General features: G+C 36.9%; 1 pseudogene across 1 annotated transcript; it reads right to left on the minus strand.

The window, feature by feature from the left end:
* Positions 1-9658: 9658 nt before the first annotated feature.
* Positions 9659-11449, minus strand: LOC143628117 (putative 4-hydroxy-4-methyl-2-oxoglutarate aldolase 2 pseudogene; annotated as a pseudogene). The gene is made up of 2 exons (XR_013152700.1): positions 11364-11449; positions 9659-10414 (listed from the first exon to the last, which is right to left on the minus strand). The product of XR_013152700.1 is annotated as a putative 4-hydroxy-4-methyl-2-oxoglutarate aldolase 2 pseudogene (transcript).
* Between the last annotated feature and the right edge of the window lie 2195 nt (positions 11450-13644).

Consider the following 13644-nt stretch of genomic DNA (forward strand, 5'->3'; position numbering starts at 1 on the left):
CTTTGTTTTGGTCGGGGCGATTAATGTTAAATTTTTTTTTAGGGGAAATGAAATTATTTTTCAAGTCTACTACTTCGTAAGAAGTTCGTTTACTATGTTTAACAGGAAATTGATCCAACCTTGGAAAATGATAGATATACTGATTCTGTGTGCTTAACTAGTGAAGTTATTAGGCTTAAAAGACTTTAGGACAGTTATTGTATGTCATGGTAGCTTTTTATGGTGCGTAAAAGTAGATTTGATACAAACTAAATCTACTTGATTTTACGTGGAAACTCCTTACGAGTTTTGCATGTCTTCATATATATCTTTCCGAATGATAGGCAGAAAAGCGATTACCCAGTCATACACGAGCCCGTAAGTGTTCTGATTCCCGTGAAGATAGCGTTTCAAGAAACTGCAGTGATCCAGATTCGGGACTTGCAGTTGTTTACTACTCTGAAGTCTATATGAATGTTTGAAAAAAAAAAAAAAAAAAAAAACTTATGAGTTATTGAAACATTCTAGAGTTCAAAATATCAAGACTTCTTAATCATGGAGTAAGAAAGAGAACGGGAAGCAGATGAAGAGTAAACTTAATCAGACACTAAGGGTCGAAGTCAATTCGTGGTGACTTGGGGAAAGCCAAATATGCTTTGAGAATAGATAGGAGGCATCATAATCTCTGAGTTGTTGCCCACTTAATTTTTGAGCATAATTGAACCTAACTCGTATCACAGAAACGATGAAAACCATCTTAAGTTATTTACCTGCTTACAACCTGTCTCTATATGTCATAATACAGCTAAACACGGATCTATGTGACAGTCACGTAATTAGTATGATTCCTGTTCGGATCTTTTCTAAAACGTAATAGTCCCTATCGAGACTGAAATTTGATCCCTTGTACTTTAATTTTTTTTTAAAAGTTTTCTCGTACTTAGGTAGTTTATGATTTTATAACTGGTTACTTGGACTTGATCGTGTCATTTAATTCTTAAAGGGAAGTTTTAGAACTTAATTGCAAAATTTTTGAATTATAAGGGTTGATCTTGTAAATATAGGCGATGTTGTTAAACAGGCGAACTTGTGAATAACTTCGCCTAGGCGAAGTTAACCGTAACTTCGCCTGTGTAACTCCGCCCCTATATAAAGAATACTTAAGGTCAACAGTTTCATTATTTTCAAACTCAGCGAACTTATCCTCCGTATTTATAGGCGAACTTATTCAGTTTTTCCGGCGAACTTGTTGTTTATTCCGATTCTGTGTTCTTTTTTTCCAGATTCCGTTTCGATTTCAAGGTTCGTGGTGTCGGTACATCGTGTTGTCAATGCTTATCAAAGGTCGTTTTGACCTGTTTCGATACCTCGGACCGACGGATTTTTGAACCGGGTTTTTAAACCTTGTTTTTACGTGTTCATGAACAACCTAATCGTCTATATATCCTTAATATCTTGTGTTTGGGAGTTCTTAATCGTCAAAATTGACCGAAACACCAGATTTTCGATGTTGAATCGACCTTACTGTCGCCGTTTCAGATTCAGGCGAACTTAGGGTTTCGGCGAAGTTATCCGTAACTTCGCCTGAGGCTCAACTTCGCCTGAGGCGATGTTGTGGTGAGGCGAAGTTATCCGTAACTTCGCCTGGACCTTTTAATTTTTTAATTATTAGACGAACTTAAAGATGAAGCGAAGTTGTTCCCAACTTCGCCCCAACTTTAACTTCGCCTATACAGATTTTATCACAACTTCGCACATGGTAACAAACGAACTTGTGGTACGCCTTAACGTTTATCTAACTTGGTTCGTTTGTTGCAGATATGGCTGCAGTAGCAGGTGCTGGAGGTGCTGGAGGTGACGATGGAGATAATCAGAGGCAATTCTTCCCAGGTCACAACATGTTCTGTGAAGAGTAAACTTAATCAGACACTAAGGGTCGAAGTCAATTCGTGGTGACTTGGGGAAAGCCAAATATGCTTTGAGAATAGATAGGAGGCATCATAATCTCTGAGTTGTTGCCCACTTAATTTTTGAGCATAATTGAACCTAACTCGTATCACAGAAACGATGAAAACCATCTTAAGTTATTTACCTGCTTACAACCTGTCTCTATATGTCATAATACAGCTAAACACGGATCTATGTGACAGTCACGTAATTAGTATGATTCCTGTTCGGATCTTTTCTAAAACGTAGTAGTCCCTATCGAGACTGAAATTTGATCCCTTGTACTTTAATTTTTTTTTAAAAGTTTTCTCGTACTTAGGTAGTTTATGATTTTATAACTGGTTACTTGGACTTGATCGTGTCATTTAATTCTTAAAGGGAAGTTTTAGAACTTAATTGCAAAATTTTTGAATTATAAGGGTTGATCTTGTAAATATAGGCGATGTTGTTAAACAGGCGAACTTGTGAATAACTTCGCCTAGGCGAAGTTAACCGTAACTTTGCCTGTGTAACTCCGCCCCTATATAAAGAATACTTAAGGTCAACAGTTTCATTATTTTCAAACTCAGCGAACTTATCCTCCGTATTTATAGGCGAACTTATCCAGTTTTTCCGGCGAACTTGTTGTTTATTCCGATTCTGTGTTCTTTTTTTCCAGATTCCGTTTCGATTTCAAGGTTCGTGGTGTCGGTACATCGTGTTGTCAATGCTTATCAAAGGTCGTTTTGACCTGTTTCGATACCTCGGACCGACGGATTTTTGAACCGGGTTTTTAAACCTTGTTTTTACGTGTTCATGAACAACCTAATCGTCTATATATCCTTAATATCTTGTGTTTGGGAGTTCTTAATCGTCAAAATTGACCGAAACACCAGATTTTCGATGTTGAATCGACCTTACTGTCGCCGTTTCAGATTCAGGCGAACTTAGGGTTTCGGCGAAGTTATCCGTAACTTCGCCTGAGGCGATGTTGTGGTGAGGCGAAGTTATCCGTAACTTCGCCTGGACCTTTTAATTTTTTAATTATTAGACGAACTTAAAGATGAAGCGAAGTTGTTCCCAACTTCGCCCCAACTTTAACTTCGCCTATACAGATTTTATCACAACTTCTCACATGGTAACAAGCGAACTTGTGGTACGCCTTAACGTTTATCTAACTTGGTTCGTTTGTTGCAGATATGGCTGCAGTAGCAGGTGCTGGAGGTGCTGGAGGTGACGATGGAGATAATCAGAGGCAATTCTTCCCAGGTCACAACATGTCATCACCTTAGACCCAGAAGCGAGTGGTGTGGAGGATTACCGTGAAATAATCACATTCCTCCTTCGCTCGAGGATATTCCACGCAATCACTACGACTCTGCCGATTTCCTTACCCAATATCGAGGATTTCTGGCAGACTGTGGAATACGATTGCCGCGTTGAGCCCCCGGTTATGCGAGCAACCGTCAACAATCAAGAGGTTCAGTTCTCATCTGAACAGATACGGGTGGCTTTACAGTTCGGTGAGGAGACTAGGGATGACCCTACGGAGTTTGTTGCTCTATTTCGCGATGGAGCATTTCTAAGAATGGGCTATTCTGGTCCATTGGGCGATACACAACGGAGGAAGGGTTTCCTACTTGATCAGTGGCGCTTCCTCATGCACGTTATGATTGTCTGCATGTCTGGGAGGAAGGCGGGCACTGATGGTATGGGTGCGACCATGCAGTCAGCAATGACTGCTCTGACTTATAACAAACGTTATAGCTTTAGTCAGATGGTCTTTTACGAAATTGATAGACAGAGAAGAGCGATGGCCCGTGAGAGGTTCATCATGTATCCAAGATTCATTCAGATGATCTTGAATCATGTTGCTCCCACGTTGCCTCAACGACGCCCAATACGATACGTGGAGAATGTGAGCAAACGTATCTTCGCTCAATGCGTACATCCAGTGCGAGGAGCAAGCCTGAACTGCGTCCAAGGCATACTCCACTCTTTGGGTACTTAATAAACCCGGGGTATGTGCCAGCTCGTGGGGATGAGTTCAGAGACCCTCAACCACGACAGGTAGGAGCACCTCGAGATGTACCTGCTGTGCCTGTTGTGTCGGCTGAGGAGGATGTAGACCTTGATGCTGCATTTGGCGGCCAAGGATTCTTCGACATGGACCGGTTTGATCCGCAAGAAGAGGTGCAGGTCTCTGCTGCACAGGTTCGGGAAGTGAATGTTACTAGAGCAGCTACGACGGTGGCTGACTCAGATCTTGATGATGTTATGGATGAGGCGAGGAGGATGTTGGTGACACGAGAAAGGACGTTAGGGAAGAGAAAGAGGACAGTGATGATACTGAGTCAGAAGAAGAAGAAGAGGATATTCACAAGTTGATTAGACGTTCAAGACGGGAAAGGACAGGTGCAAGTATGGGAGCTGGAGAGACTTCAAGAGTTGTACGTTTCGCTCCATCCGCACTGTCAGGTATGTCGATTGTTCCTACATCTGTACAGGTCACAGGTTTAAGCGCCGCGGAAGTTCCCGTGGTGGCTACATCAGCTGTCGGCATCCCATCAATCACTACTATCCAGCTGACGACTCCGGAGATTGTGTCTTTACCACCTCCAACGCTTACTCCTTCAGAGGTGGTGGCACAATTTGTAGAATCGACAGTCGTTGCAACTACAGGGTTGTCGGTCACGATACCACCTGCGGTTACGTCCACAACTGATTCTGATGTCCCGGTTATATTCGAGATCCCTGCTGAGTATACTCAAGACACATCTAACATGAGGTTTGATTTCGATGCAACCCTCTCAGACTCGGAGAGAATAGCTGCACTTGAACGGGTCGTGGCAGAGCAATCGAGGATAAACTTTATCCAGACCCAGGCTATTCAGCGCCTTGTAGCAGAGAATCAACTACAGTCGTCCCTCCTGGTTGAACATGGGCGAATTATAGATGCTATGAAGGAGTTCTTGGCATCTCAGGGGGAGACAAGCTGTAGAGGCGACGAGTTAAGGACAAAGAAGAGGAATGATAGAGACGATGATCCCAATGCATCGAAAGGTGCAGGTGGTGAGTTGCCAAGAACTACTCAAGCTCTTGGGACTTCCACAGCTCAGGGGGAGTCTGCGGGTGCAGTTGGTGGTGATGAGGTGGTGATGGTTGATGATGAAGATGATGTGATTGATGCTTTGAAAGAATTAGATGATGATATGCTAGATGATGATGTGATGTTTGATGATGATGTGTTGCCTATTGAGGAGATTGAGAAGATTGGCGCACAGATTGTGATTGAAGAAGATGTTGAAGAAGGTGAGATAGTAGAAGAAAATGTTGAACACGAGATCCCAGATATTGAGAAAGCCGATATGGGTAATGAGATGGAAAATGATGAGACTGAATGGGAAGAGCAGCCTAGGTGGAAGGAAGGCTATGCTCAGTGGTTCGTCAAAACGAAGAAACCAGCGGTCCCTACAATGTTTAAGAAGAGTTACAATATTAAAGGCTATGCTGAAGCGAAGAAAGGGATTATTTGCTGGATCTATGATGAGCAGTTGAAGCTCTTTGTGATTAAACGGTATGACGGCGTTCAGTATTTTAAAAGAATGTTAAGGTCGTTGAATACACTGCCGGAATGTGAAGTGAAAGACTTAGCCAGATTGGGGTTAATCAATCGAAATGACGATAATATGGCTAGAGTCATTGAGAAAATTGTATGGAGAGAGAGTATAAAAGAAAAGAAGTTTGAGCTGTTGAAACCACAGAAGGGAAAACTTGTTGAAGACAAGGATAGAGGTTTGAGAGCTGATGGAAAACCTTGGATGGTCATGAAGTATAAACCGATCCGGTGCCTTAAAGAAGTACCGATGAAGCTAATGCCCAAGGATGTGCTTAAAGACCTAAAGTGGTGGTATGTGGATTGTGAGACAGCAGAGGCGGTGATGGAAGACGAGGATGAACAAGAGCTCCTAAGAGTTTACTATCCGATGCATTTGGTAAACTTATCGCAGGCTGATCTGAAGGTGCTTAATGAGAAGAAAATCTTTTATATTCCTGCTTGGAAGGACGAAGCGAGGAAGTATCAAAGAGTTGTGTCAGTTTGTGTTAGAGAAGGAGTGCATGCGTGAAGAGACAAGATTGAAGATTACGAGACAAGTGCTTAAAGATCAAGATATGAAGCTACTGCCAAGGGGGAGTCTGTTGGTGCATAATGTCAGTAGTTCATAGTCTAGTGTCTGTAATCGAGTCTGTAATGTTTAATTATGTTTTGTATGTTTAAGCGAAGTTACTGACAAGTTCGCTTAACAGGCGAACTTGTTAGTCAAGCGAAGTTATGGACAACTTCGCCTGAACATGCCAGGCGAAGTTGTCGTGTATTTATATACCAGCTTAAGGCTTGGTTTAGAGTCAGTTGTTTAAGTTCGTTTCAGTGGTTCGAGTTCGTTGTAACGTGAGGACGAGAGTCTGTAACAGTGATATTACGTCACATGTTTGAGTTATAATATATAACGTGTGTTCGGTTATTCGTGTGTTTGTTTGGTTTGTGTTCTATACTCGTAACGATCTACGCAGGGATTCCGCACCTGAGTAGACCGATATATCTCGTGCGATCCGTCCAGGGAACCTACACATACCGACCTCAAAAACTTAACCTTTACATCTAAAACGTACCTTTTTGGTTCACTTCTAGCTACAGTTTAACTCAACCCGTGATTATGGACGTTTTTCTTGTTTGTATGATGACGATCTACCGCAAACCCTTCTTGGTTCGGATTCAAATCTAATTCGTAATGGAAGAGGAGTGTTTATGTGTGTTTCTGAGTGTGTGGAGGCAAAGTTGGTAGAAATGAGGGTTTTATGGAGTTTATATACCCTTAAGCCCATGAACCTAAGGCCCATCACCATCCCTTATTCCATCTTTTATTGCTCAAGCCCACACTCTATCATTATATTTAACTTAACTAAATAATAACACACCCTTAAGTAAACAAAATTCTTTTATTTATTTATTATCAAAAGTAGAATGTTACACATAATAAACTTTCTTCTAATTACGCTTTATGATACCTTCCAGATTCCTGAGATAAATTAGAATTTAGCATCAATACTTAAGCTACACTATGACACTTCAGAGATTTTCATAGCCAACATAAAGTAACTCTAACCCCAAAACTCATATTATTCATAATCAATATCTATATAGAAACGTTTATAAGATAGAACTAGAATTAATACTGTACACTTTCACATATTTTTTTATCATGCAAACGAGAATTTAATAAAAGACAAATGAAACCTATAAATTTCATCTATTGAAACCAAATTTCATGAGAAATCATTACATGGTTGATGATGATGGTTCTTCATCTAGTCTCATTCTTAGTAATTTCAAATCATGTGTTAGATGCCCTAGACATTACTTGGTTAGAGGAATAAGTATGTGCCCACCAGAAATATCTATACGTAATTCATTTATCATTCATAGACTATCTACTTGTATCTAATATGTCTTTTATGATCCACTATCTTAAAGAGATTCATTCATATATACTTTATATGATTTCTTCTAAATATGTTCCTAAGTTTCTTATGACATATGGACATTATGGAAATCAAATCAAGTCTAACGTATGCATGAAAATTCCCATGTCACATACATTATTGAAACTTCTCTTGTAGCCTTCCATCAAAGATAAGTGGGAGCATTAAGTTTATTAATCATAACTTGCAGGATTTTCAAGAAATGGAGAGCAAAAACTTGATATCATCTCAATTTACACCTCTTGTATAAGAAACTACTCCATCAAAATTTATCTCTTTAGAATCTAATGTTACTCTTGCAAAAGTTTTACTGTTGCTTAAATGTGGACATAATTAGATTTCTTACCAATACCAAAATAATCTTTAAACAAGGGGAACTAAAACGACTAATGTCATTAACTTGTTTCAATATTAGAATATATTGGTCTTTAAATAATGGCCATAAGCATGATGAATTCCTAAAGGTTTCTAAGATCGGTGAGAGAAATAAAAGTCGTTATAATGAGTTGTCAGAAGTACAAGAGGCGGGGGAAGAGAGTTATTAAATTTTACTCCAAATTTAAATCTGATTACACCTCTTCTACACTATACTACACCAACTCTTACACACTTAGAATCCTGAAAATGATAGTAACCTAACCAAGAGCTAATCCATAAAATTGAAACTTCTAATAAACCCAATAATCATCTAAGGAGGTCATTTAGATTTTAGAATCAACTTAGGACGTCATCAAACGTATTGAAGGGAATACGTGGAAATTATGATCATAACTACTTATTTTTTAAATAAGGACTTCAGTATGATTAATGAGAGTCTTGAGCTGATGTTCAGTTCAATGACTGTATTTCTATACTCCAGTTTGAGTTTAAAGCTAAAATGAGTATTCACTACTTCTGATCAGACTTATCTAATACTCATGGCCAAGTGGAAGAATGTAAAAATTAATATATATTATACATTTATTAATATGACCATCATTATCATTTGTATAATACTAGATCAAAATAATTAAATTATACCTTATTAAATATTAGTTTGGTAATTGTTGATGTACCACATACCCTTACTAGCTAATAAATGGTTTGTTGGGCTTGTCCGGGCTCATATCCTGGTTCATAACATTACGAACAGATAAAAGTTATATGTGTAGTCTGCATATATATATCGATACTTGAAAAGGCTAAGATAAAAATTGTAAGGATTCATTGTTTACATTTTAAGATATGTGTAAAAATGTTTGATAAAAACTGTTGTATATTTTTAGGCATATATACGGGTGACTAAACCTAGCAAAACGAGTGAGTCGGGTGACGGGTCAGAGAGTGTTCGGGTCAAACGGAGTGACATACCCACTTAAAATAACTATTTTGTTAGGTCAAAAGGGGCATTTTTAAATAAACATCAATTTGGCCAGGTTAAACCAGACCATTTACATCAATTTGGTCAGGTTAAAACAGGTCGTTTGAAAAATAATCGATTTGGTAAGGTTAAATGGGAGTTTAAAAAATGCATGATCAGTTTGGTCGGGTCAAAACAGACATCTTCTTCAAAAAAACATCAATTTGGTCGAGTTATAAACAAGCATCAATTTATGTATATACAAATGTGAACTTTGTGTGTATAAAAACTTATGCATTGTGCATAAGAGTTTTTTTTTATTTTTATTTTCATTTTCACTTTTAACCTTGAGTTTTTCATCTTTTACTACTTTGTTACAAAACATTTTTAATTTTTAACTACAAGTCCTAACACTTTTTTACTTTCTGTTTTGGTCCCCAGTAATTTTTCTTTCACATATTTTTCGTACATTTATGTTTGATTTTTACGAGTTAACACACTGCAACACTGTTGTGTGGTTCAATTGTTTTCGTCTATTTTTCCACGTTCAATGTTTCGGTCTTAAGGTGACTTAGTTTTTTTTTCTATGTTTTATGTTTCAGTCTAATTTTTACGTGTCAAGACACCACTACGGGCGTTCATTGTTGGACATTTTTAATTCTACTTTTCATTCGTTTTAATGATCTCGTCACAAAGCAGGGGTCAATGCGACATTTTAACGTTACATATTTCAATGTTTTACGGCCCAACCGCAACGCGGGGGGCTTGATACTAGTTTGATCTATCATCCAAGATGGAATCCTGTTAAAATTATAATTTTAATTTGATGTTAAAAAGTAATTTGGTAGATTGTGGAGACAATCTACAAGTTTTGACACATTACTTGGTAACTAGTCGATTTTGGTTATGTTTATCTCTGGTCAGTTAAACATGTAGAATAGAAGTGGCTTGAAAGAACGGGCCAAATTGGTCAAACATCAAACTTCCTTGACAACAGTTTAAAGATAATTTAGCATGCTCTTCAACGTATTCTCAAAGTCAAGAATATTTAGTACACAAATGTCCACATGTTTATAAAACAAATTTTACAAAACAAACTATAACCCCATACTCGATGTTCAAACCGATAGTTCGGTTTTAGATATCAATATCCCATCCGTATCTGCGTAAAGATACTCACCATCCAAGATCCTCGTCCCTGCCAACACAACCGGAACATGTTTCTCCCCAATTCCTTTCTTATTAGCCTTCACTGGATGAGACGCAAGTGCCCGGACCCCAATATCACAACTGTTGATTTCATCAACATCTCGTATGCACCCGTTGACCACAATACCCGCCCACCCATTATTCTGAGCCTGCACCACCGGATTGCCGCCAAGTATTGCGCACCGTTTGCTACCGCCACCATCAACCACCAAGACCCGCCCATTACCCTTCTCTTCGAGAAATTCCCGCACCAAAACATTGTCTTCAAACACCTTGAGTGTCACAACCGGACCAGAAAACACTTGCCTTCTTCCGTATATATGGAAAGCCGGCTGGAGTGCACGAAGCTCACCGCTTACGAGGAGTTGCGGGTTTGCATCGCAAACTTCGGCCGTTGTTACCAACGCCATATCGCGTATTCTGCAAAAACACGCTGTTATTTTAAACTGTTTATAAGACAAAAAAATAGTATAATTTCAATTTAGATGTATAGTTTTGAGAATAACATTTAACACATTACCCATCCTTTTAGACTTTAAATAGATGAGAGTTTCAGAATATACAAGAAACATATACCAAGCAAATCAAAATACGCAGATGTAAACAGGGTGTAAATGAGCCAAGGCGCTCATGAGCTCCTAGAGATCGGCTCGTTAAAAAATCAAAAATGAGCCGAGCTTAAATGAACCCGACTTGAGCCTATAACAAGCTTGATTATTTAGCGAGCCCGAGCTTCAGCTGTCTAGCTGGAGTAGGCTCGGGAGCCTAAATGAGAGTCAAAGTTATGTTATTTTTATTTACTATATTAAATGTATAATTTTATAATAATTATTAGACATAAAATTATGAAAAAAATGAGTAAATAATATATATTATGGTATTTATGAAAACATATAATTAAATATACACAACAAAATTAGTATACACATAAGTAAAATAATTAATACAATAAACTAGATGACCTCATGCCTGAAAAACTACAAATATAGAAATGAAGCTCAAAACAAGCCAAGCTTGAAAAACTACCCACAAGCCGAGCATGTGCCTATACACTCGGCTGAGCTCGTTTACACACTTAGATTCAAAATAGGTCAAAATTAGGGACAGAATCGGACAAGAGAAATACCCAAAATCCAGATGAATTCGATCTGTGAATTTGAAACAAAGAGTGAATCTATAATTTCCCTGTTTTGCTCTCTAGATCAATCTCAGATTCATGTGAATTCAATCGGCAAAGATGAGGCTATTAAACCCAATTAATTTTCACAAATATCATACATCTAACGTTCGATTCATAAATCAAGATTATCTATTTATTCCAAAACAATTACAAGAACATATAGACAATTGATGTGAACAGAGTTAGTACCTTAGATTGAAGTATGCAACGAAGGAATAGATAGATAGATGGTAGCTTCAGATCAGATCACGGGTGTTCTCCAACATTATTATTATTCCTGTGAAAGTGTAAATGTACATAATTTCTCTCTCATCAATTGGTTAATTGACACTTTTCGTCCCTTATCAAGTGTTATGGAAGTTCGAAATTATATGATATTTTGGATTAATATTGTGTATCTTTTAAATTATAGCTTTTGAACCCGTGTATTACATGAGATTTGTTAAAAAAGATAAAAATAAATAAGATGCGTTATTCTACCTCCGTCTCTTCTAATAAAAGAAAATGTTGAGGCTTATTTGTTCAACCTACATTAACTCCTAGCCTAATTTTTCCTCCTAATTCCTAATCACTCATCTCTTTAATCATAGTCATCCATTGGTCGTAGGTTAAAACTTGTAATTCCTCTAGATGGATCTTTCAATATGATACCAAGTATACACATGAATAGACGGAAACTAACCACGTGGAGATTCAAGAACAAGGATGAATAAAGAACATAATTGTATGAGTTCAAAGCACACATTTATTATAACAAACGTCGGATACTTAAGTCCCTTGAGAGAAATCGATTACCAGGATGTAACGAACAACCCGGAACCCTAGTAATGATAAACAAATTATATATACGGTAGTTACAAGCCCATTCCGGCCAAGCCAATACAACTATAAGCCCACTGAAATCTCTTAAAGAGATTTTGGTTATACTAACCTAACCGTAAACGATGTATATAAAGCATAAACCACTAGTATTATCTCAACAAAACAATTTGGGCAATTGGGTTAGAACATAGTTGGATGGATTTTATTTATTATTCAAAAGTGTGTAAATTTCAGATATATAATAATCTTTTAAGAAAAGTTGATGCTAAATATAATCAACTATTGGGTTGGTTATGGTTTTTAAGCATTGCAAAAAATATATATTTAGGTCTGTATTTATGTTGTTTGATGACAATTTGCTCTAGATTATTATCTATATGCACATTAATCATCATCTTTTAAATATTGTTACACGAGAAATTACATTAAGTTCACATTTTTTTATCATGTGTAGTTCACGGGTTGAAACATGAGAAAGATAATTTCATAAGTCGTGAAGTATGTAGAAAAACATATAATTCATAAGTCGTTTACTTTGTACAACACATTAATTTACATGTTAATCGAGACCTTAAAATGATGACTTAAAAATTTGAAAAATACTTGTTTGTAAACAACATTTGTATCCCATGTTGCGTTTAATGTGAAGACACCTTTCATACCTACACCCATATTTTGTCACATTTCGGCCTATAATTGCATCACATGTTGCGTTCTGATTTGACCTAAGGCAATCATCGAACATGTACGAGTCATTTTAAATGGTGACTTTGGTTTAGGCCAAAACTACTTTAATAAAAACTATTATAGCTCACAACAGGTTTTAAAAAAGTTGTAACAAGTCAATATAGTTCAAGTCGAAAAGACAAGTTTAAAAAAATGGTCCGAAACGTTTAACCTGTGGTTAAAATTTTGACTTAACACAATTATTGGATTTGAATGGGTACTATTAAAAATTATAATTTTGGTTTAGATCAAAACAACACCGATAAAATTGAACTTGTGAGAACAAGCTTTTATCCAAATTGGTAAAAGGTCAAAATGGTTTGAGTAAAAAAAGATAAATTTTAAAAATGCTTTGACATGCTTAACATGTTTAATGCTTGTGAAATGACAGGGTATTTAGAATTTTGAGAAAATGAGGGAAATAAAGCATTTTGAATAAAAAGGAGCTTTAAACACGTTTAATGATTTTGATGCTTAACACATCGCACCAACAAAAACATATAGATTAAGATATAAACGTTATCCTATTAGAAATAGTGACTTGCTACAACATTCTTCTCAATTGCTCCTAAAATACTTTAGTTATAGTGGTTATTGATTACAAAATAGTTAGGATTAAATAATCAACTATTAAAAATAAATGTTATAATAATAATGTATGAAATATGTATGTACTATCTTAATAGCAGATGAAGTTAAATTTTTAGTATTTGGAGATCTATATATGGAAAAACTATATGTGATACAAAATACATGGTTTTGACGCATAACCTATGGATGGCTAGGATGAATGAGTTGAGGGATTAAAAGATTAGGAGCGAAAATTATGCTAAAATTGAATGTGTGATTGGCACTTAGAGGGCATTATTTTACTTTACTAGAAAAATAAGATAAGATATGTTAAAAAAACTTTATATATATC

This window comes from Bidens hawaiensis, unplaced genomic scaffold (assembly GCF_021521415.1).
Source record: "Bidens hawaiensis isolate Kalapana, Puna unplaced genomic scaffold, B.hawaiensis_p1.1 tig00004817_1, whole genome shotgun sequence".
NCBI lineage: Eukaryota > Viridiplantae > Streptophyta > Magnoliopsida > Asterales > Asteraceae > Bidens > Bidens hawaiensis.